Source organism: Phascolarctos cinereus, unplaced genomic scaffold (assembly GCF_003287225.1).
Source record: "Phascolarctos cinereus isolate Bilbo 61053 unplaced genomic scaffold, phaCin_HiC Scaffold_2;HRSCAF=192, whole genome shotgun sequence".
Classification (NCBI taxonomy): domain Eukaryota; kingdom Metazoa; phylum Chordata; class Mammalia; order Diprotodontia; family Phascolarctidae; genus Phascolarctos; species Phascolarctos cinereus.
In genome coordinates, this window is record NW_027555625.1 from 318,070,127 (window position 1) to 318,094,672 (window position 24,546).

Below are 24,546 nucleotides of genomic sequence, written 5' to 3' on the forward strand. Positions count from 1 at the left end.
AAAAAAGAGAAAATAGTATGCTTTGATGTGCATTCAGACTCCATAGTTCTTTCTTTGGATATGGATAGCATTTTCCATCATGAGTCTTTTGGAATTGTCTTAGATCATTGCATTGCTGAGGAGAGCTAAGTCTATCAAAGTTGGTCACCATATAATGTTACTGTTACTGTGTACAGTGTTCTTCTGGTTTTGCTCACTTCACTCAGCATCAGTTCATGTAGGTCTTTTGAGGTTTTTCTGAAGTCTGCCTGCTCATCATTTCTTATGGAACAATACTATTCCATTACATTCATATACCGTAACTTGTTCAGCCATTCCCAAATGATGGGCATCCCTGTAATTTCCAATTCTTTGCCACCACAGAAAGGGCTGCTATAAATATTTTTGTACATGTGGGTCCTTTTCTCTTTTTTACGATCTCTTTGGGATGCAGACCTAGAATTGTATTGCTGGATCAGAGAGTATACACAGTTTTATAGCCCTTTGGGCATAGTTCCAACTTATTCTCCAGAATGGTTGGATCAGTCCGTAGTGACTATTTCTTAATGGTAACTATTTCTTGCCTACTCTGGATAAGCTGTTCTCCTAAGCTGCTTCAGTTGAACCTCTCTCTCCAGCTATCCCTCCTTCTGTGGTGGTTCCAGATTTTGGGCCATAGTTCAGGTGTGTGAATTAGTTGTAACAATGCCACAGGACAAACAAAGGCCACAGGTAGAGCCATGAAGACTCAGGACAAGGAAATTCAGGGGATACAAAGGATAAGAGATTAGCCTTTTGGGAGAGCTTGGGAGTATTCACTACATGTTTCCATCAAAACTTTGGCTCTAAAGTAGATCCATCAGAATTTTACCAAAGACTTTCCATCTGAATTTTGAGCAACAGAGTAATCTCCTACAGATTGATTACTATGTTTATTTGTTTCTTGGAAGTATGTAGGGAAGGGAGGCCTGGAAATCTTGAGATTATTTTGGACTCTTCTCTTTCCCTCACAGTCTATATACAATCAGTTGTCTAGTGCTATTGCTTCCTCCCCTTACATCTCTAAAATGCATTGCTTTTTATTCCCACAGCTAACTCCCTCATACAGCCTCTCATTACCATCTGCCTGAACTATTACAAGTCTCCCAATAGGTCTTCCTGCCTCTCCAATTCAATCCATCCTTCACACAGGTGCCAGCATAAATTTCTTATGCAATGATCTGGTCATAGGATCATGGTAGATCAGGAAAGAACCTCAGAGGTCATCTAGTCCAACCACTTCATTTTACAGTTGAGGAAACTGAGGCCAAGGGAGGGTAAGTGACTTGCCCAAGGTCATACTGGTAGTCTCAGTGGCAGGAACTCAGGTTCTCTCACTTCCTGGCCAGTTCTTCTCATTGCACCATGCTACCTCCCTTGAGGCCCCTGACTCCTATGCTAAGAAACCTCCCCGTTGATTGTTGACTGGAATTCAAAGAACTTTTGTATATGAGAACTTCTTTGTTAGAGGCAGGATTTGAACTCAGGTCATCCTAACTCTAAGCTGATCTTCTATTTGCAATGCCAAACTGCCTCTCATATAGTATCTTACTTTTTTTTAAGTTTACAAAGTGCTTTCCATACTTTATCTCCCATTTTACAGATGAGGAAACTGAGGTGTTAAATAAATTGAGCAAGGTCATACAATTAATGGCAAGGCCTGGAAATAAAACTAGCCCTTTAGCTTCATGAGAGCAAGGAATTTTCTTTGTCTCCCCCCACCCCACCCCCAACCCCTTGAAGAGCTGGACTCTGCATACAGTAAGTTCTATTTAAACTATTCCTTTTAGGGTTTAAAAAAGTTGTATTAACATTTTTGCATCTTCTAAGTCTCCTAATATATTCCTCTCCCAACCCCTCCTGGAAAGCCATCACTTGTAATAAAAAATAACAATAAGAAAAAAATTCAGTAAAACTAACCAACATATCAACAGTCTGCATAATGTTCCACACTCATAGTCTGCAAAGAAGGGAGATATATTCTTTTCTGTTAATGTCCTACTCTTGGTAAGTGCCTTTTAGGTGTTTTCTTCTCCATTTTCTTAGGCCATTTTTCTTCTCCAGACGAAGAAATTGAGGCAAACAGGGTCAAATGACTTGCCCAGGGTCACACAGCTACTAAATGTCAGAGGCCAGGTTTATAACTCGGGAAGATGAGACTTCCTGATTCCAGGCCCAGTACTCTATCCACTGTGCCACCTAGCTGCCCGATGTATTTTTCTGTTTCCAATTTGGAGCCTAGCTTGGGGAAAATTCCACAGAATTCAGTATCTATTGTTTTGTTGGTCTTTCCCCTTATGCTGTTGTGATCATCATTCATATTGTTTTCCTAGTTCTGTTTATATCACTTGGCATCTGTTCCCATGTCTTCCCCTTCCTCCCTGTATTTTTCATATTCGTTGTTTCTTAAGCACACTTATATACTACACATTATTTTAGCCTATCCTAATCATTGGGGGACTTTCTTTCCAGTTCTCTGCTACCACAACGTGTTGCTATGAACATTTTGATGTATATAGGACCTTACTTTCTTTTTTCTTTTTTAGTTTTTATTTATTTATTTATTTATTTGTTTGTTTATTTTCTTACTTTCTATCTTTGACCTCATTGGAGAATATTGCTCAGATCTGGGTCAAAGGGTATGAGCATTTAAGTATCTTTTTTTTAAAGGAAAATTCCAAAATACAATAGACTTTAGCTAATTATCTGTTGAATGGGGGATACTGAACTGAGAAGGAGCCCCACAGCTGGCCAGTAAGCAGAGAGCAGCTCCCGGGTTTGATGCTTCCTCGGATCTTTGGGGCTGTCCACTTTGGCTCGGCTCGGAGCAGCGCCTCCCCTTGCCCGCCGGCCGCCCCGCCCTCCTGTTCCACGCCCCCGCTCCTAGCTCCAGCTTCCCTGGGGAGACGGATTCCAGACCCGGGAGCCCAGGAACCCGGCGCTCTGCTCCTGCCGCTGGGCTCTGCACTCTGCCTTCTGCCTTCATCTCCCGTTTCGCGGGTAACGAGTGGAACCGGCACCAGAATTGCCCCAATCCCTGCCCAGTCGCGCTTAGTCCATCCCTCCTATAGCACAGAACAGGTAGGGAGCGTGGAGGGGCGTGTGGGCTCTTTGAGCTGACCGGGGAGTTGTAGGAGGCATCACAGGGGCTTCTGTGGGGAGGGGAAGGTCTAGTTCGGGGGCATCAGTGGCTCTTGGAGAAGGCGAAGGTTCTAGGGGTTCCGGGAGAAGGGGGATCGGGAGTCTCGATGAGAGGAAGGGGACCTTTGGGGGTTCTGATGGGGTAGTAGGTGAGGGATCTGGGGATTCTGGGGGAGAGTGCACTGGAAAGAGTAACAAGAGGAACACTGGGGTCTCTAATGAGGGAGGGAAAGGGGGACCTGAGCAACTTGGGGGGCTCAATCGAGGGAGGGAGTCAAGGAGTACTCTGCACGGGAGTGGCGCTTAGTTAAGTGAGGGGAGGGATTGCTTGGACGATCTAAAAGGTAAGAAAAGGGGAAAAAAAAGCCCCATTAGCTGTCCTAAGGGAGAGGGCTTAAGGGCGAGAGGGGCGGAGTCCGTTGCCAGGGCACTTCGCTTTCTTCAGGCCAAGCGAGGTGAGGGCCGGTCCGGGCCTGCCGGGGGATATTTAAAGGTACAAATGTTTAACTTCTTATTTTAACCTTCAAAGAGCGATTGTTGCGAACCTCTGGTTCTCTTTGCTCCGACGACTGTTTGCACATCTGTGGGGAGCCAAGCAGAGATGGGGAGAGAAGTCTCTGGTGAAGCCGAGGTGGGCAAGTTGCCACGGCCTGGAGACCCATTTTCCAGCACCGACTGGGTCTCGGAGAAGATGTGTCTGGGTGGAGGCTGCCCCCGTGCTCCGGGCTTCCGGGGCTCTGTCTGGCCCTCTGCCGGCGCTCCCTGTGACCCTCGACTCGCCCAGATCAGACCTGGAGCTAATTATATTATTCACTGAGACACATGACTTAACTTTGAATGTTTTTCTCTTTTGCTTAACCAGATTGTATCTGATAAATTGCTTTCTGGGCAGGGTTTTGAATTTACAGTGTTAGTGTTAATTGTCACATTACATTATGTTTGGTAAGTTGGACACTTGAAAGAAGTGCTGGAGTTAGGTTCCCTGTTCTGAGTGTGAGGAACTGAGTGTGTTTGGAAGAGAAGGAGGTGTCTCTTTTTCGCCCACTCATTTATCGTACTCTCTCTTTTACTCTTCTTTCACGCTCATTCTTCTTGATTTCTCATACTCTTCCTAAGTCCTTTACTCTCACACTTATCTCACTTTTCATTCTTTACCTTTCTTTTTTTTCTTTCACTATCTTCCTTTCCATTTTCTCTCTCTCTCTTAAATTCTTTTCCCTACTCTTAGACTGCCTCTTTTCCTCCCATAACATTTATTACTAACAGTAACTATCTCAGCAAAAGCTAATAAATAATATTACACCTACAACCACAAACTCTAGTTTGATAAAAGAAAATCAATGTTTGTGTACCTACAAAATAGCGGAGTATTTGCTCTGTGTCCATTTCTGGTCTCATGTCTGTTTATCATATTTTTGTGGTTCTTTCTTACAGTCATAGCTATTCTGATCCTACTTTATTTGGCATCACTTTGAATAAATCTTTGCATATTTCTTTGTTTTCTTATTTGTTATTGGGGCACAATAATCTTCTGTTAAAAATGTCTCAGTGGTGTTGAGGTTCAGGAATGCCATGCCTCTGAGCACAGGCTTTGGCAGGTACCATCAAGCTGGAGGAGCTTCAAGTAAGGGCTGCACTGAGGATGCTGTGTCTCTTTTTGAATGACCAGCCTAGCTAATTGCAGAGGAAGGCTCTTTACCAGAAAGGGGTGAAGGCCCTGAGACCATTTTTCCTCCTACAAGAGCTCTTGAAACTGCCCTTTTGGGTAGTGGTGTCAAACTCTGAAAGAAATGGGAGCTTCTAAGCTAGACCAAAGGATTCCTGAGGGCTGCATATTAAGAAAAACACCTATTAACATTATCTGTGTTTTATTGTATATTTATTTTGTTCATTATTTTTGTTCCTCTATACCTCTTTTTTTCATACTTAAATGTTTCCCTTTTCATTTAATGTCATTCCTGCAGAATGTGGTATTTGCTACCTCTGTTCTAAGTCATCTGCTTCTATAGAAGGAGTACTTGAAACTAGGTGATATAGTGGATAGAATGATGAAAATCTGGAGGATCTGAAGGAGATAAGTGACCCAGGGCAAGTCACTTTAATTTCTCGAAGGCTTACTTTTCTAATTTGTAAAATAAGGATGGGGCATCTAGGTGGCAAAGTGACTAGAGTACTAGCCCAGGGGTCAGAATAGAGCTGAGTTCAAATGTGGCCTCAGATGCTTGTTGGCTATGTGACCCTGGATAAGTTACTTAATGCTGTTTGCCTCAGTTTCCTCATCTATAAAATGAGCTGAGAAGGAAATGACAAACCAATCTAGTATCTTTGCCAAGAAAATCCCAAGTGGGGTCACCAAGAGTTGGACACAACTGAAATGGCTGAACTACAACAAAATGAGGATAATAATTATTGTGAGGATCAAATGAGGTAACTTATGTAAAATACTTTCCAAACTTACTGATATATCATGGATCCTGGAAATGCTATGGCTTATAATAAATATACCATATTGACATGCCACCATTTGTTCAACAATTAATCTAGCTTTGGTTTCAATATAGGTTACTGCCAGCTTTTTTCCTATTACAAAAAAGCCACTATGACTATTTTTATACAAATACACTTCCTCCCTTCTTCCCCCCCCAACCATTTTTTTGTTTTTTTGTTTTTGTTTTTGCTAGGCAGTGGGGTTAAGTGACTTACCCAAGGTCACACAGCTAGTAAGTGTTATGTGTCTGAGGTCAGATCTGAACTCAGGTCCTCCTGAATCCAGGGCCAGTACTCTATCCACTGAGCCACCTAGCTGCACCCCACCCCCACAACCTTTTTGAGAACATATTTAGGATATAGTACTAGAAGTGGGTTCAGCTTTATAACATTGTCAAATTGCTCTGCAAAAATATTGTTATCATTCATAACTCTACCAATAAATAATAGTTAGAATTTATATAGCACTTGAAGGTTTGCAAAATGCAAATGTTATTACAAATAAATAACAGTTCTGGAAGGTAGGTGTTATTGTTATCCTCATTTTACAGATGAGGAAAGTGAAGCACAGAGAGGTGAAATGACTTGTCCAGGGTCAAACAGTTAGCTGGCATCTCAGGCCATATTTGAACTCAGGTCAAGTCCAGTAGTATACAAGCTATCTAATACCTTGCTACTTACCAACCGGTCTTAACAGTATACATTTTCCCCCACAGACCACCATCAGTGAATTTTATCTTTCATGATTTCTAGTTTAATGGATACCTCAAAGTTGTTTTGATGTGCATTTGTCTTGGGAGCTTAAACAATTTTTCAAGTGATAATTAATCACTGATTGCCTCTTTCCCCAATTATACATGGATATCCTTTGACTTTCAGTGTCTTGCATATAGTAGGTTTTTAAAGAAATGTTGCTTGACTTGAATCTGACTTATATTGGGAAATGGCTATTCCTCTTATAAATTTATATCAGTTTTAGGGACTTCTGTTCATTGCAGTAATTCTATTGAAGCTGAGCAGTTTTTCATTTGTTTCTTTGATGTGGTGTAGAGGAAAGAACTCTGGATTTGGAGTCAGAGAACCTCGCTATAACCTTTTTTTTTTTTGAGGCAATCGGGGTTAAGTGACTTGCTCAGGGTCACACAGCTAGTAAGTGTCTGATGACCTCACTTTTAAATTCACATCTTTGACTTACTATTTCTGAAACCGTGAGCAAGTGACTTAACTACTCCTGAGCCTTAGTTCTCTCATCTGTGAAATGAGGGGGTTGTACTACATGTTCGCCAAGGTTCCTTCCAGCCCCAAATCTATGATCTTAAAATATGTGATCTTAAAGAAAAACTACTCACAAAACTGTCCTTTTCTGCTCGATGACTTGTTCTTTCTTTAGCTGGTCACATGGAGGGTTTCTTTGGTGGATTCTCACCTGTGGGACACTGACCTTTCTGAAAATAGATGAATGTCAAATTCATTTCTTTTTTTTTCTTTTGATTAGGCAGTTGGGGTTAAGTGACTTGCCCAGGGTCACACAGCTAGTAAATGTGAAGTGTTTGGTCTGAGGCGGATTTGAACTAAGGTCGTCCTGACTTCAGGGCTGGTGCTCTATCCCCTACGCCACTTCACTGCCCCATCAAATTCATTTCGAGAGATATCAGCCTAGGTAGCCAGGTGTTACTTATGGCATCAACTCAGAAATATTTGGCCTTGTTGTTTTTAATCATGTCCAATTCTTTATGACCCAATTTGGGGTTTTCTTGGCAAAGATACTGGAGTGGTTTGCCATTTCCTTCTCCTGCTCATTTTACAGATGAGGAAACTGAGACAAACAGGGTCAAGTGACTTGCCCATGGTCACACAGCTAGTAAGTATCTGAGGCTGGATTTGAACTCAGGAAGATGAGTCTTCTTGACTGTAGGCCATGCACTCTATCCACTACACCACCTACCCACCCATATTTGATCTTAGTTTTCCTGAAAATAGCTCTCCACTGTTTGGCCCATCAGTCTCTGATTTGGGATCCTAAGAAATCTCTCCTCTAGTTCATTGGTGCCCGCTAGCCTCAGGATACATCTGAGGCATTTGTGGGCTTTGGGGAAGTCTTGAAAATAGTAGCCCTGTTTTTATTGTCTACCTAAGCTTTTATTGTCCTGATTTAATAATAATAATACTAGCTAGCATTTCTATAATACTTTAAGGTTTACAAAGAGCATTACATGGATTATCTCATTTGAGCCTCACAATGATGCTGGGAGATAGGTGCTATTATCATTCCCATTTTACAGATGAGGAAACTGAGGCAGACAAGTTTAGTGACTTGCCTGGGGTCACAGAGCTAGTACATATATGAGACAAGATGTAAATTCAGGTCTTCCTGATTTGAAGCCCAGCACTCTTGTATAGATGTCTTATTGGAAAACTAGCTCCAGTGGACTCTGGGGAGCAGGATTTTCTAGCCTTAGAAATTTTCATCATTAAAATTAATATTTATTTAGCACTTCAGAGTTTGTAAAGTAGTTTACAAACATTTCAATTGATCTTGGGAACAACCCTTTGAGGTGAGTATTTCAGGTGTTAGCTCCATTTTACAGTTGAGGAAACTGAGGCTCAGAAAGTTTTGGCGACTAGACCATGGTCAGTCAGCTCCATGGTAAAGTAAAAAAGAACACTGGATATGGAATCCAAGGATTGGAGTTCAAATCCCAATTCTGCCACTTATGACATGTGTGACCTTAGCTGGGTTAACATAGACGTGCTGTTAAATATTTAACAACAGGCTGTCCAGAAAAATGTATACATGATACACTTTTAAGTTTAATCTGCATTATTCACATTTTCTCTATCACATTCCTATGTCTGGACAACTCAGTCTCTGATATGTAACTTTTGCCAATTTCTGAGATGTAAATGCTCACACTGAGAATTTAACATTCGGCTCTCTGATGCAAGCTGACTCTAGTATATCCCTGAGCTAGATATGGTCCTTTTAGCTTTAAATATAAGTGCCAGAGGTGAGAAATTAATGCATTTGAGTAAAGTATATGTAAGAGTTGTTCCAATGCCACACATCTTTTTTTTTTTTTCACTTACCTGGTAAGACAAGTAGGTGAACCGAAGGATGTGACTGACTCATTGCACAGAGGGCCTACATTAGTACAGTGGGGCAGGTAGAAGGTTTGATTGGGGTGGCATACCTGTCAAACTGTAAGACAAGAATAAAGAGAATTTGGGGAGCACGTAGTGCAGAAGGGAAAAAGCTTTCTTGATCTAGATTTTCAGTAGGAGTACAGACTGTGAAAGTGGGGCTTCAGTGTTTTGACCAGGGGCCCCTAGAAAAGTTGCCACAAGGATTCTGTGCCCCTCTCCACCAAGTTGTGCTCTGGGTGGCTGCCTGTTTCACCTTTACATCAGCTCTGCCTGAAGGTCACATTAGAGATTCCTAATAAATAGTCTAGGTTATAGCTTTTAACTCTAGGTCCAAGGGGAAGGCAGAGGGATGAGCTGGGGAGGGGTGGTTAAGATTAAGAGATCTTGGATTGGTTTTCTGGGACAGAGTCATAAGAGGAGAGAATAAATAGAAAGCCTGGAGAGGACTCATGCCCATGTACATACAGGTTGGCTGACCGTCAGCATTGTATAAGATTTGGAATCAGAGACCTTGAATTTAAATCTTAGATCTGTGACATAAAGGTGGGAATCTCTGTAATCCCAGAGTTCCTTAATCTATCTGGGTTTTTGTTTCCTCATCTGTTATTGGTAAAATGAGGGTACCGGTTCGGTGACCTCTGAGGCCTCTTCAAACTCACGGAATTTGATAGCAAGAATTTGGGAGGAGAGAGGGAGACAGGAGAAAAGAGGGAGAGAGAGAAAGAGATGGTAGAGATGAGAGAAAGAGAGAGATAGAAAGAGGAGACAGAAGATTATATAGAGAGAAATAGGGGTGGGAGGAGACAGACAGATTATGCTTCCCTGCATGTCTTTCTACAATTCTGATTATTGAGAATTGATCACATGTTCTTTTGAGGCTCTATAGGGCAGCTAGGTGTTGCAGAGTGCCCAGCCTGGAGCCAGGAGGACCTGGGTTCAAATCCAGCCTCAGACCAAACACTTGACACTTACTAGCTGTGTGACCCTGGGCAAGTCACTTAACTCCTATTGCCTCGCCAAAAAAAACCCCAAAAAAAACCACCCAAAAAACCAAAATTACAGTTTAATAGTGATTTATCAGTCAGGGAAGAGATTCTAATGAGAAGGTTTGGAGCAGACGCTAAGATTTCTTACACGATGTGGAACTGTGGCTAAGAAATGAAAGAAGAGAATTGAGACCTGTATTCATTGAGAGTACAACAAACTTGGTTACCAAGACTTGTCTACTCTTACCCAGAACCAAAGGATTCAAAATTCATCCTTTTCAGTTTTAGGGAGTCTTAAGGAAAAAAATAAAGCTTTTTTTGATCACGTGACAGATTCAGCTATCTCTGAGCCACAAGTACACAACACAAACTAATTTTTTTTCCAGTAAAAATGAAGTTAACAGAACAGTACAACCAGAATATCGACATCAATCTGTTAAAGATGCATTGTGTGGGGCAGCTAGGTGGCACAATGGATAGAGCACTGGCCCTGGAGTCAGAAGGACCTGAGTTCAAATGTTGCCTCAGACACTTGATACTTACTAGCTGTGTGACCCTGGGAAAGTCACTTAACCCCAATTGCCTCACCAAATAAATTAATTTTTAAAAAAAGATGCATTGTGTTCAGCTGTCTAGTAACAGCATACTTTGTGGTCACAGTATGAAAATAGCTTGTTTTATGCAAAAAGTGTGTTCCTAAAAAGGTCTGTGCAAATCAGTTTGTGGGGCAAATTGACCCTATTTTCAAATTCCATGTAAATTGTGAATACTCTTTTAAAACGATGAATCACTTTGTGGTTCAGGGGAAACAGTACTGAATTTGGAGTCAGAGTACCTGGACTCAAATCCAAGGTCTGTCACTTACCTAGCTCAGACTAGTTCTAATGCTTGCTGGGTAACCTCAGGCTAATACTTAACCTCTGTTTGCCTCAGTTTCTTCCTCTATAAAATGGAGATAATAAAGCACCTACTGTTGTTGCCAGTATCTAACAGGATTATAATTGTAAAGTACTTAGTACTGTGCTTGGCTTATAATGAGCACTATGTAAACGGTTAGCTATTGCGATTACTACCTGCATGACTTTAGGCAGTTCACTTTCCTCTCTCTTGTCTCAGTGTCCTCCACTGCAAAAGGGGGAGGTAGACTAGATCGTCCCTGAAGTTCTTGCCCTCTCTTTTATTCTATAACTTTTACAAAAATAATCGTCTCCCCCTTTTGACTGTGTTAGGGTTGCTGGGTAGTACGGTGGCTAAAACTGCGGGGCCTGAAGTCAGGAAGACTCATCTTGAGTTCAAATGTGTGCTTAGATGCTTACTAGCTATATGACCCTGGGCAAGTCACATAACCCTGTTTGCCTCACTTCCCTCATCTGTAACGTAACCTGGAGAAGGAAATGGCAAACCACTCCAGTATCTTTGCCAAGGAAACCCCAAATGGGGTCACAAAGAGTCAGACACAACTGAAACAAGCCAACAAGAATTAGATTGTGGACTCCTTGAGAATAGGAGCTAGTTTTTTTTTTGGTCTTTTTTTGTATCCCCAGTACTCAGCACAATGCCTGACACATATTAGGCATTTAATAAATGTTTGTTGTTTGTTGATTAAATCTATGATCTCCTGTAAATAATTGCCACATAACTGACCTTTTTAAGTTTGCATTTTCACATTAAAAATGTTTCCTAAAAGTTTTAGTTCATTTCTAAATTATGAAAACTTCCCCCAATTTAAAACTGCACCAAGACTTATGGGACACCCAGTATTTTTAATTCCATATTGTATTTTTTTTTTTTTGGCTAGGCAGTGGGGTTAAGTGACTTGCCCAGAGTCACACAGCTAGTGAGTGTTATGTGTCTGAGGCCGGATTTGAACTCAGGTCCCTCTGACTCCAGAGCCGGTGCTCTATCTACTGCACCACCTAGCTACCCCCATATTGTATTTTATATCTCACTTTTTATCTCACATGCGTAGGAAACATTTTGCAAACATTATCATAGTTGTAGAAGGGACCTTAGAGATCATTTAGTCCAGTCTCCTCAGTTTACAAATGAGGAACTGAGAAGCTGTGCCTTGCCCAGGGCCACACAGCTAGTGAGAGTCTGAAGTAGGATTGTCATAGTTGTTATTATATTTCTGTCCTCAAATATAAATTGTCATTTAAACAGCTACTTGTGGGTTGGGATACAGAGAGGTCAAACCTATTTTCCTTATGTAGTTGCCAAGAATTGTTACAAAGACATCAGCTTATAGGATTATAAGATTTTACAGCTGGAAGAGAATTCATTTTACAAATGGAGAAACTGAGGTATTAGAGGAGGGAAAGTGATTTGCCCAAGGTCCCAAAGCCAGCAAGTCGTACAAGAGGCATCTTAACTCGGGTTTTATGACAGGGATCTTCACGGCTCCTTTTGCTATATGTGTTAGTATTAATATTGTTTCCCCCATCCCACCTCTAAGACTGTCAGTTCTTTGAGAAAAGGAACGTTATCTTACACATTCTCTCTGTCTCTGTCTCTGTCTCATATCACTTTTGTTGTTCAGTTGTTTCAGTTCTGTCTGACTCTTTGTGACCCCTTTTGGGGTTTTCTTGGCAAAGATGCTGGAGTGGTTTGCCATTTCCTCCTCCAGCTCATTTTACAGGTGAGAAAACTGAGGCAAACAGGATGAAGTGATTTGCCCAGGGTCCTACAGCTAACCAGGAGCTAGGTTCATCCTATGTACATACATAATAGTCCTTTGCATTTGCATAGGACTCTAGTATTGCAAAATGCCTTCATATACACCCATTGATCCTCATAATTACTTGGGGGGTGGTAGGCAAAGGCACAGACTAAATGTATCTTAGAGATGAAGAAAGAAGGGCTTGGATACAATGGAGTAGGGTCATACAATACAAATTGGAAGGGACCCCAAGCCCAGAATTCCTTCTATTATGTGATGTTGCAGCCGGTACATGTATGTAACCTTGGTTTGCAGCCCTTGCAGAAGGTGGTACTGGGCTCACCCCTTCTCGCCCCAATTGCAGGTAGCTGTCCAGTTGTATGCTAGTTGTTAAGCTCTGTACTCTCAGCGAGCCGTATGGGTTCTGTAGCTTTTGCAGGGGAGGGGGGATGGTGGCCTTCATCTCTCTGTTCTGCCTCTTGTTTCTTGTGGGGAAGATCTCCTCAAGGTCTCCAGGCAGTGGAGGCTGAGCTGCTGGCTCAGCAGCAGCTGGTGGGCAGCCAGAGGCATAAGGGGATATCCTTTGGAGGCTGCCTGAAGGATGTTCCAAGTTGTTTTCTCCTGCTAAGTTACAATACCAGAGGACAAAAACCCCAGGGCTTAAAGGCGGAGAAAGGAAATGCTCAATGGACTTGCCAGTGCAGGAAACCAGCTGCCCTCCATCCTCCCCCTCCTCTCCCTTTCTCTTCCCCCCCCTCCCCCAGCCTCCCACTTGGCAGATGATAAGAGTTACAGCTGCCTGACCTGCACGTGTGGGCATCTCTGCTATGTAGTCAAGTGAGTTCTAAGGATGGGATGGTTCTCAGGCACCGTTGATTCTTTGTGAGGGAAAAAAGCAGAGGCACCACATCTTTTTACCCTAAAGTTTTCTCATCCCATTCTGCTCTCTACTGGGGCTATTGTCCTCTCTGACAGGGCACATCTCAGTCTTCTTTAGCAGTGGTCCTGTCCAGTGCTTTCACCAGGTTCTGTCATTTATCTATTATGAGGAGGTGTGTTATATGGCAGCCAAGTCTGTTCTGTGTTCTTTACATCGTGAACATCATAGATTTAGAACTGAAAGGAACTTTAGAGATCCCAGAATCCTATCTCCTCAATCACTCAACATTTACTAAGCATCTGCTATGTGCCAGACACTGTGCTAAGCATCGAGGATACTAAAAGAGGCACTAGAGTCCCTGTTCTCAAGGACTCACAATCTGATCTTTTTAAAAATGTATTTTTAACATTCTTTTTTTAAATTTTGAGTTCCAAATTCTCTTCCTCCCTACAGCCCCTCCCCCTCTATTGAAAAGGCTAGTAATATGATAAAATGTGAAATCATATAAAATGTATTTCCATATTCACCAAATTGCAGAAAAAAATAAGAACAAAAGCAAAAAAAAAAGCAAGAAAAATAAAGTGAAAAAGTATGCTTCAATCTGCATTCAGAGTCCATTGATTGTTTCTCTGGAGGTAGGTAGCAGTTTTTGACATGGGTCCTTCGAATTCATAATCTAATCTTCCTTCTTTTTTGGATGAGGAAACTGAGGCCCAGAGAGGGGAAATGATTTGCTCAAAGATACACAGGTAGTAAGTAGCAGAGCCAGGGTGAGGGAATTTGGGATGACCATATATAGCCTAAAAAGAAGTCGGGCAGCAGTGTGCTAAGATAGAAAGTGCAATGGCTTTGGCCTGAGGGGATGCTGTGCCTGAATCCTGTGTCTCAGGGCAGGGGAAGGCCTGAGAGGCTAAGTGAGTGAGCAGCTGAGTGAGGGCAAAGAGCCTGGATCTTCTGATTTGGTGCTGGTGTTCTTAACAGGCGCCATGACGTCTCAGTGGGAGCTGTCTCCATGGGACAAATGGGGTTGCACTTTCCAAACAGTTTGGGCTCTTAGGATGATATAACAACTCAGTTAGGTACTTGTCACAAATCCTCATGTGTGTATTTCAATGCAAGAATGGCGGATCATAGATGCAGAGCTGGAAGATACCTTAGAGCTTGTGTAGTCCAATCACTCATTTTACAGATGAACAAACTGAGGCCTGGGGAGGTTAAGTGACTTGCCCATGGTAATATAGGTGGTAAGTCCTAAGGGCAAGTTTCCAACCTAGATTCTCCGTATCTAAGATGAGCATATTTTCCCACTGTACCACATTGTCTCTGGCAGCCTATGTACATTTGGAGAGCCTGCAAAAAACTGCCCACTGAGAGCTGCATTCCATACAAGGCTGAAACAATGCGCAACATCTGGATGGCCTCTGACCAACTTTCCTGATTGGTTTTAAAAGTGTTTTGTATTCAGAAATTTTTTGGCTCCTCTACAGCTTTTGCTCATTGGACAGAAAGGGGTCAAGGCTGGAGATATTCTAATGTTAACTTACAGTAGATCCTGTGTCCTCGAACATCCTTTTAAAACAATGAGTTTGCTCATAGTTATTTCTGTTGCTTATCTTTTGTACGGAAGGCTTCAAAACACTTGCTTCTGGATAGAAGACCTCAGGAGAATATTAGCTTCTTGAGGACTGAGATTCTTCTCTTTCTGTCTCCCCCAGGTTACCTAATTTCTTGCCTCCTAGAGAAGCTCCTCGTGAAGAAGGAAGTTTGCTTTCCCTTCACGTCTGGTCGACTTTCTGTTGACTTTCTGCGTTCTTGATGGTAGATTTATAATCTTTGCTAAATCTGAGCCAGTTTAGGAAAGTAAAATAAAACATGAAGGTAAAGTTTAAAATGGAATGAATTGTTGATCCTAAGCCTTATAAGCTCCTTATCACTTGCTCATTAATGACCGCTCCTGCTGATACTGTGCTGAGGTCTTCCGTTTGTCCACACATCATCATGATCATGTACTGTTCAGATCTTGCCAGCTTGGACTGCGTTTGCCCTTTTAATATTTCATGGATGCCAGGTCAGGGCTTGGTACATTTCTCTTGCCATGTGACCAACTCACCTTCTTTCTAGTCCTTCATGTCTTTGATGATGTCTTCTGTGTTTCTGTCTTGTACAGGCCATTGTAGTGGGAAGAAGAGATTAGACTTCTGCTTGACTCTAGGGGGCAGATGTAGGAACAATAGGTAAGTTACAGAAACACAGATTTCAGGGTAATGTAAGGAAAAACTTATTAATGAATTAAAAAACTATTAAGCACTTACTATGTGCCAAGTACTGAGCTAATGGTAGATACAAACAGAAAAGCGAAACTGTCCCTGCTCTCAAGGGGCTCATATTACAATGGGGGAGACAACATGCATAAGAGGGTTTAGCTGCAAATCAGATGAAAACAAAAACCTAGGGACTTTAGGGAGTAGTAGCAAAGCAGATGGTAATTATGCTTCCTGGTGATAAGTCCATTGATAAAACTATTTTTGTTTATAATGTGGAGCCATCTGGAAATGCCAAGGGTTTTGGTGTCAAGAACTTTCTTTTCCAGATCTTCAGTAGTTACTATTTCTATGGCAGGGGCTATAGCTCCTGCAGAGGAGTTGCCAGTCCCATTTCTGCAAGGTTTGCTTCCTTGATTGATAACTGTGGGGGCTGAGCTGGAAACAAGGCTGGGCAGGGGTGTGTGTGATGCTATTCTTGAGTAAAAGATCCTGGATTGTTAATACCAGGGCCTGAGGGAAAGGGAATGGTCAAGGTGGTGGTGGTGGTGGTTTCACCTACCTGGTATATTCATGCCACTTCCTACTTTATTTACATGAGGGCACTTTGCTGCTTTAGCTGGGCTGATTTGCTTGCCTCAGCAGTGGCAGCTGGTGGTGGTGGTGCTGGGGATGGTAGGTCCCTTTTTTAAAAACTTCGTTTAAATATTTATTCTTAGTTTTCAAAATTCACTTCCACAAGATTTTGAGTTCCAAATTTTCTTCCCATCTCGGCCCTCCCCCCACCCCAAGATGGCATACATTCTTCCCCTAGTCTGCCCTCCCTTCTATCCCCTCCCCCTTCCCTTATCCCCTTCCCCTTCTATTTTCCTGTAGGGCAGGATAGATTTCTATACCCCATTGCCTATATATCTTATTTCCCAGTTGTATGTAAAAACAATTTTTAACATTTGTTTTGAAAACTTTGGGTTCCAAATTCTCTTCCATCCTCCTTCCCACCCACCCTCATTGAGAAGGCAAGCAACTCAATACAGGTTATACATGTGTAGTCATGCAAAACACTTCCATAGTAGTCCTGTTGTGAAAAACTAACTATATTTCCCTTCATCCTATCCCACCCCGTATTTATTCTAATCTCTCTTTTGACCCTGTCCCTCCTCAGAAGTGTTTGCTTCTGATTAGCCCCTTCCTCAATCTGCCCTTCCCTCTATCATTCCCTTGCTATCTTATCCCCTTCCTCCCAATTTTCCTGTAGGGTAAGATAGATTTTCATACCCAATTGAATGTGTATATTATTCCCTCCTTAAGCCAAATCTGATGAGAATAAGATTCATTCATTCCCTCTTACCTTCCCCTGTTTCCCCTCCACTGTAAAAGGCTTTTCTTGTCTGTTTTATGTGAGACAATTTACCCCATTCTACCTCTCCCTTTCTCCTTCTCTCAGTATAATCCTCTCTCACCCCTTAATTTTATTTTTAGTGTGTCCTCTATCCAACTATCTATCTATATATACATATATTTTTTCCCTCCAACTGCCCTAATACTGACAAAGCTCATGAGTTACAAATATCATCTTTCCATGCAGAATGTAAACAGTTCAACCTTAATAAGTCTCTTATGATTTCTCTTTCCTGTTTACCTTTTCATGCTTCTCTTGAGTCTTGTGGCTGAAAGTCACATTTTCTATTCAGCTCTGGTCTCTTCATCAAGAATGCTTGAAAGTCCTCTATTTCACTGAATATCCATTTTTTCCCCTAAAGGGTTATATTCAGTTTTGCTGGGTAGGGGATTCTTGGTTGTAATCCTATCTCCTTTGCCCTCTGGAATATCATATTCCAAGCCCTGTGGTCCCTTAATGTAGAAGCTGCTAAATCTTGTGTTATCCTGATTGTGTTTCCACAATACTTGAATTGTTTCTTTCTGGCTGCTTGCAATATTTTCTCCTTGACCTGGGAACTCTGGAATTTGGCTATAATATTCCTAGGAGTTTTCCTTTGGGGATCTCTTTCAGGAGGTGATCAGTGGATTCTTTCAATTTCTATTTTGCCCTCTGGTTCAAGAATATCAGGGCAGTTTTCCTTGATAATTTCTTGAAAGATGATGTCTAGGCTCTTTTTTGATCATGGCTTTCAGATAGTCCAATAATTTTTAAATTATCTCTCCTGGATCTATTTTCCAGGTCAGTTGTTTTTCCAATGAGATATTTCACATTGTCTTCTATTTTTTCATTCTTTTTTTTTGTTTTACAATGTCTTGATTTCTCATAAAGTCACTAGCTTCCAATTGCTCCATTCTAATTTTTAAGAAAGTATTTTCTTCAGTAACTTTTGGACTTCCTTTTCCATTTGGCCAATTTTGCTTTTTAGGGCATTCTTCTCCTCATTGGCTTTTTGGACCTCTTTTGCCATTTGGGTGAGTCTATTTTTTAAGGTGTTATTCTTCGTATTTTTTTGGGTCTCCTTTAGCAAGCTGTTGACTTGTTTTTCATGATTTTCTTGCATCACTCTCATTTCTCTTCCCAGTTTTTCCTCTGCTTCTCTTACTTGCTTCTCAAAATCCTTTTTGAGCTCTTCCATGGCCTGGGACTGATTCATATTTTTCTTGGAAGGCTTGGATGTAGGAGCTTTGACTTTGTTGTCTTCTTCTGGTTGTATGTTTTCACCTTCTTTGTCACCAAAGTAAGATTTTATGGTCTGGCATTTTTGTGCTGTTTGCTCATGATCCTAGCCAATTATTTGACTTTTAAACTCTTTTTTGAGGTAGGGGTCTGCCTCCAGTGTGGACAATGTTCAGGGGTTTTGTGCAGCTGTTTGCAGAGATACTTCTTGGGACCTGTAAATTTTCAGTTCTTCCAAGGTGGTATGATCAAAGGCGAAGTGTTTACTCCTTTCCTGGCCCGTGCTGTGGTCTATGATTGACCACAAGCACTCTTTTATGCCTTGGAACTGTGAGGGGGATTCCCTCTCACAGCCACTATCAGCTCCACCGTGCCAGTATTCCTCCTTGTCCTGGGATTGCCACCCACGACTGCAGCCCAGATCCAAGCGTGGGCAAAGCAAGAGAATCCTACCTCAGTGCCAGCAAAGAGATCTTTGCAATCCCCCTCTGATCAGCTGCTGGTTCCTCCCTCCATCTGTGGGCGGAGAGCTCTGGAAACAGCTGCTGCCCTGGGGCTATGCCGGGACTGGGACTGGACTGAGACTGGACTGAGCACCTCTCTCACTGTGGTCGATAGACCTTTCCTACTGACCTTCTAAGGTGTCTTTGGTGTTTGTGAGTTGAGAAGTCTGGAAACCACCACAGCTCTCCGTGATTCAGTCCTGTGAGGCCTGCTCCAGGATCGCTAAGGCCGGGTCTTTGCTGGCACAGCCCACGCTGAACTGTGCTCCTCTTCCAGCCCTGCGCAAGAGACCCTTCCTGCTGACCTTTCAGGTTGTCTTGTGCTAGAAATTTGTTTCACTCTGTCTTTTTGTGGGTTCTGCAGCTCTAGAATTTGTTTTGAGCCGTTTTAACAGGTATTTGGAGGGGTTTGAGGGACAGCTCAAGCAAGTCACTGCTTTTGCTCCGCCATCTTGGCCCTGCCCCCAGTAGGTCCCTTTTCCCACAATGCCATTTGTTCCCCCAAGATGATGCTTGCAGGGCAGGTCGTCTGTAGAATAATATTATTCCTGGGGTTCTCAGGTTCCCCTATCCTTCTGTGGCACTTGGTTAGTAGTTGGTGTTGATGGTGACCATGATGGTGGGCCCCTTCTACATAAAGATTGCTTTTCTTAATGATGGCTTTAGGGGCTGGGCTAGAGATAGGCTAGTGGTCTGGTAGACATTGGCATTACTGAAACTCTTGAGCTTACCCACCTGTCAGTGGTAATTGGCGTTGGGTGTCTGAAAGTAGAACAGGTTGCCTCTGGAGGCTGTGAGCTTCCTGTTCCTCGAGGAGGTTAGATGACCAATATGGAGATGCTGTCCAGGAGATTTTGTCAAGTAGTCTGCCAGTCAGTAAACATTTATTATCTCTTATATGCCAGGCACTGTGCTAAGTGCTGGGGATGCTAATGTGAAAAAGAAAGGCAGTCTGCTCACAAAGAATTTATCATCTAATGAGAGAAGACAACAAAGGAAGCTGAAAAGGTTGGGGGGGAGGAGAGGAACGGTACCAGCCCTAGGGTACGAGGGAGTAATCCCCAGGTCTGCAGCTGTGTGGGAAATTAAGTGGCGGCTACCCTGGGGTCTTCTTTAAATGGAGACTTTGGGAGAATACTCTATTCTGCCCTCCTGTCGGAGGGACTGAAGGTCAAATGAGGTACCTGGAAAATGTTTGCATTGAAATGACTATTGCTACTACCACCACCTATAGTAGCTGTCATGTGTATGTCAACATACATTTTACATAATTTTTACATACCACTTTTCCTCAAAACAACCCTGTGAGGTAGGTAATGCAAATATCATTACTCCCATTTTACAGTTTAGGAAAGAAGATCTTAGTAGCAAATGAAACTTGCATTAAGGTCAAACAGCCACTAAGCATTGCATTCAAAATCCATATCTCTGGACTCCAAAATTAAGATTTTTCCCACATTTCTCTGAGAAAAAAAGGACACGATTTGCTGGGGGAGGGGAGGTAGTGTGTTTTTTTTTCCCCCTGAGTTCTGTGGACTGTAAGTTTACTTTAGTTTTCTACAGTGGAAGATAACTGCCAGTGATAATATATTTCATCCGATCAAGAGCTGGAAGGGACCTTAGAGACCCTTTAGTCCAATCCCCTCATTTTACAGGGGACACTGAAGCTCAGAGAGGATTAGGGGCTTTGTTCAAGGTCATAACAGGTAGTAATTTTGTTACTACTAATTATATAAAGGCAAGAGATAGTCTTAGGTTAACTTACAGCAGATCCAGAGTGCTGAGACAGGCTTTAAATAATGAGTCAATTGTAGTTATTTTTTGGGAGCTGTCTTTTATATGACAGATCTGGGATCCAAACTGAGGTCTCCTAATTCATTGCTCTTTCTACTACTCAGCAGCTAGATGGTATGCGTCAGCTAGCGTCTGCCATGAGAGAAAAGCATTAATATGTTTTGTTTTGTTTTTTTTGTACTAAGAAAGTGGACTAAAACATCCATTCCTCTGGCCCGTTCATCCTATTGCTAGGCATAAACACTGAGAACGTCACACAACAGAAAGAAAGGTCCCGTGTAATCAAAAAATATTTATAGTATCACTTTTTTGCAATTGGGGTTAAATGACTTGCCCAGGGTCACATAGCTAGTAAGTGTCAAGTGTTTGGTCTGAGGCCGGATTTGAACTCAGATCCTCCTGACTTCAGGGCCAGTGCTCTATCCACTGCACCACCTAGCTGCCCTTATAGGATCTCTTTTTGTTGGTGAAAAAAACTTGAAGCAAAGTAGATACTTATTAATTGGGGTGTGGCTAAGCAAATTGTGGTACATGAATGTAGTGGGATATTAGTAAGAAAAAATACATATAAAGAATACAGAGAAGCATGTAAAGAACTATATGAATTGGTGCAAAGTGGAGGAAGTAGAACCAGGAAAACAGCAACAATATAAATGGAAAAAGCAACAATGACAAAACAAAAAGTTATACAGAATGCTGTAATAATAATGACCCATCTTGGACCTGAAGAAGAAAGGAGGAAATGCACTTCTCTTCTCTTTTGTATCAATCAATCAATAAGTATTTATTAAGTGCCTGCTGGGGGCAGACATTATGCTAAGCACTAGGGTTACAGAAGGAGCTCACAATCTAGTAAGGGAGACAATATGCAAACAAGTATGTACAAAGCAAGCTGTATAGAGGAGAATTAACAGAGATGGAGGACTATGGATGCAGCTCCCTGCCTATACTGTCAGACTCTGGTGATGTGTAGATTAGTTTGCCAAAGTGCTTTTCTCCTTCCTCCTTCCTTCCTTCCTTCCTTCCTTCCTTCCTTCCTTCCTTCCTTCCTTCCTTCCTTCCTTCCTTCTTTTTTATTATTATTTGTTTTAAAGATGACTCAGGGAGGGAGAAAAGAAATACATTTTGAAGTAGAGGTGATATAATATTAATAGCTAGGATTTATATCAAGGTTTACAATGTGCTTTACCTATGTTATCTTATTTGATCCTCACAATAGTTTAAGGAGTTAGGTACCATTACTATTCCTTTTTTTACAGATGAGGAAACTGAGGCTGAGAAAAGTTAAGTGACTTTCTCAGGGTCACTGTTAATAAGTGTCTGAGTCAGGATTTGAAGTCTGGTCTTCCTATCTCTAAGTCCAACACTATTTACTATAACACCTAGGTGTCAATTTTTTTATTTTTTGAGGAAAGGACATTCATAAATTGTACTCCTATTTAGGCTCAAGAATTGTTGAAGAGAATTTGCTGGAGCCAATGAAAATGATTGTTCATTTTATTAGTATATTTTGAATTTCACATCATGAAACAACTTAGCCAATACTCTACATTTTATAGGTTTGCCTTAAGGCCTTACTTAAACAACTGACCTTGGGAATAGGAGGCTATCAGGGAAATGGAATAGATAATTTGGACTCATTACTTGGCTTTGAGACTTTGATATCTATATGTATATTTATATCTATCTATATCTGTATTTGAATGTGGTATCTTTGGGGTCCTGGAAATACAGTGTAAAGGATACAAGGGACTGTCAATATGTTACTCTCCCCACCCAACCCCCCATCTCTAGTGTGGGCAGGTACTGTGTCTTTGCATCTTCAGCTAGTATACTTTTTCTGAACTGTGATTTCATTTATGCTAGTGTGGAAGAGAAACCTAGTACTCTATACATTTGTCTAGAGTCTGTCAGAAAGCTAATAATTATTAATTTAAATTGTAAGCATTTCTCCTTAAAAAGGATAATCCAAAGAGAGAGAGATTTATCTTACTTTTGAAAATCTCTCTGGCCCAAATTACTTAAAATTTATAACATTCAATATCAAAGACAAAATTCTATAGCCAAGATTAAGAAAGAGTAGAAAGTTTAAGTAACAGCTTTTGATTTTTGTCAAATGGAATGATAATAATAATGTTTTTGGTACACCCTAGAGAATCATTTGCCTAAAACCATTCAATCCTTCTTTAAGCCACTTCCTCTAAAGATTCTCCTTTCAACCTGGTCAAAGGTAAACTCAAGAGATTCTTCTGTTAGATTAATCAAAAGGCATTCTTTCCCTTAGTTTGATAATTGTTATTTTTGTTCAGACCTGTCCTACTCTTTGTGACCCTGTCCGGGGTTTTCTTGGCAAAAATATTGGAGTGGTTTGCCATTTTCTTCTCTAACTCATTTTACAGAGGAGGAAACTGAGGCAAACAGGGTTAAATGACCAGCCCAGGGTCACACAGCTAGTAAGTGTCTGAGGCCAGATTTGAACTCTGGTCTTCCTGACTCCAGGCCTGGCACTCTATCCATTGAGCCATCTAGCTGTTCCAGTTTGATAATAACTCTAATCAATTTCAGAGATGATTCCTTCCTTAACTGATAGACCTCTTCCTTGTTAGGCATTCAATAAGAGTGATATGAAAAGATTTTAGTGAAGGCCATGGATAGTTAAAGGAAGACTAATAAGGTTTTTCAGTCAGATTACACCAAGGTCTTCAGACTAAAGTATTGTCCTAATTTTTTTTTCTTAATGTGTAGCCTAAAGAGTGGCCTAATATGCTTCTATAATGGATAAGGGAACTTATAATTTATAATTTATAATCCTAGAGAGTTGCCTGGTAGTGCTGAGAGCTATGGTGATTCCCCAGAGTCACACCACAAGTATCTAGTAGAGTCAAGACTTGAATCCAGATCTTCTCAACCGAGGCAAATTTTCTTTCCACCACACTATGCTGCTTCTTGTGGTAGCTTGATAATATAGTTGGTACTGAATCATGTCTGAATGAATGAACATAGAACACTGTTGTCCAAATTGCTTAATTTTGTTAATGGCTTGAGTGGATTTAGCATCTGCAAATGCAGATGCCTGAAATTCTATTCCATATGTATGCATACATAATATGTATATGTAGGGGTTTGTTGGTAAATGTTTAACAACTGGCTCCCCCGTCCCCCATTGTTCCCATTATACATTTTAAAATTTAATTTGTTATTAACATCACTTTCTTAAGTCTGTGATGGGGTGCTTGTGTTTGGGTGTTTGTGCTTGGACCCCAATTTCTCCCTAGCCTCAGAAACACTGTCTCTGGCAGTTTCTCCCCAGCCCAAGAACACTGTGCCTAGCAATTATTCATGACCAGCAAGACCCTTATCTCTTTCCCTGGTGCAGTTACAAACGGCACCTGAAGGAATTATTAGTTTGAACTGGCTTTGCACTGGGTCATAAAGATATTCTTACTCACTGGACTGTCTATACTACCACCCTACCTCATTATCTACATCCTGGACTCCTCATTATCTGTATTCTAGACCTAAGACATATGTATACTCTCTACATCTATCTTGTCAAACAAGACATTGACTGGTGGCAGACTGGACAACTCTCAGTTACCCTGAACTCTAGTTGACTTAGTGACGTAGCAGGCCTAAAACCACATCTCCATGTGGCCCCCCTTATGGGCTTTTCCCAGTGAACTCTGGGTAAAACGGCTGTGCAGTAGGTACAAGAAGTGCATGTTCCTTTAAGAACTGACTGCTCCTTAACCACTCCCTAATTCCCACCCTGAATCACCTAGTTAGCATATTTGACACATGTTTTATTATATTTTATCCTATATAAACTTTAACTGTACCCCTCTAAGATCACAGTTTCCTTAAGAATCCTTGCCCACTGAAAAGCTTAACAATAAATCTTTGCCACCTTGACTTAAAGAATGCTTGAGTCTGTGAATTCATTCCAGACAACCCGTCCTATACTTTGGTCTTTGAGGGGTCTCAACCTGTCAGACTGCAACATTTAGACTATCAACAAAACAATAAACCAAGCCCTAATTTATAGTGTTTGCCAGT

The 24,546-nt window shown here is 41.5% G+C and overlaps 1 protein-coding gene across 1 annotated transcript in view; it reads left to right on the forward strand.

Annotated features, from left to right (window-relative positions):
- Nucleotides 1-2,869: 2,869 nt before the first annotated feature.
- The window catches only part of ARHGAP40 (Rho GTPase activating protein 40), a 115,849-nt gene continuing 94,172 nt past the window's right edge, over nucleotides 2,870-24,546 (forward strand). Inside the window, exon 1 of the mRNA XM_020990802.2 lies at nucleotides 2,870-3,099. The gene's annotated coding sequence lies outside the window, so the exon portion shown is untranslated. The remainder of the gene's footprint in view (nucleotides 3,100-24,546) is intronic.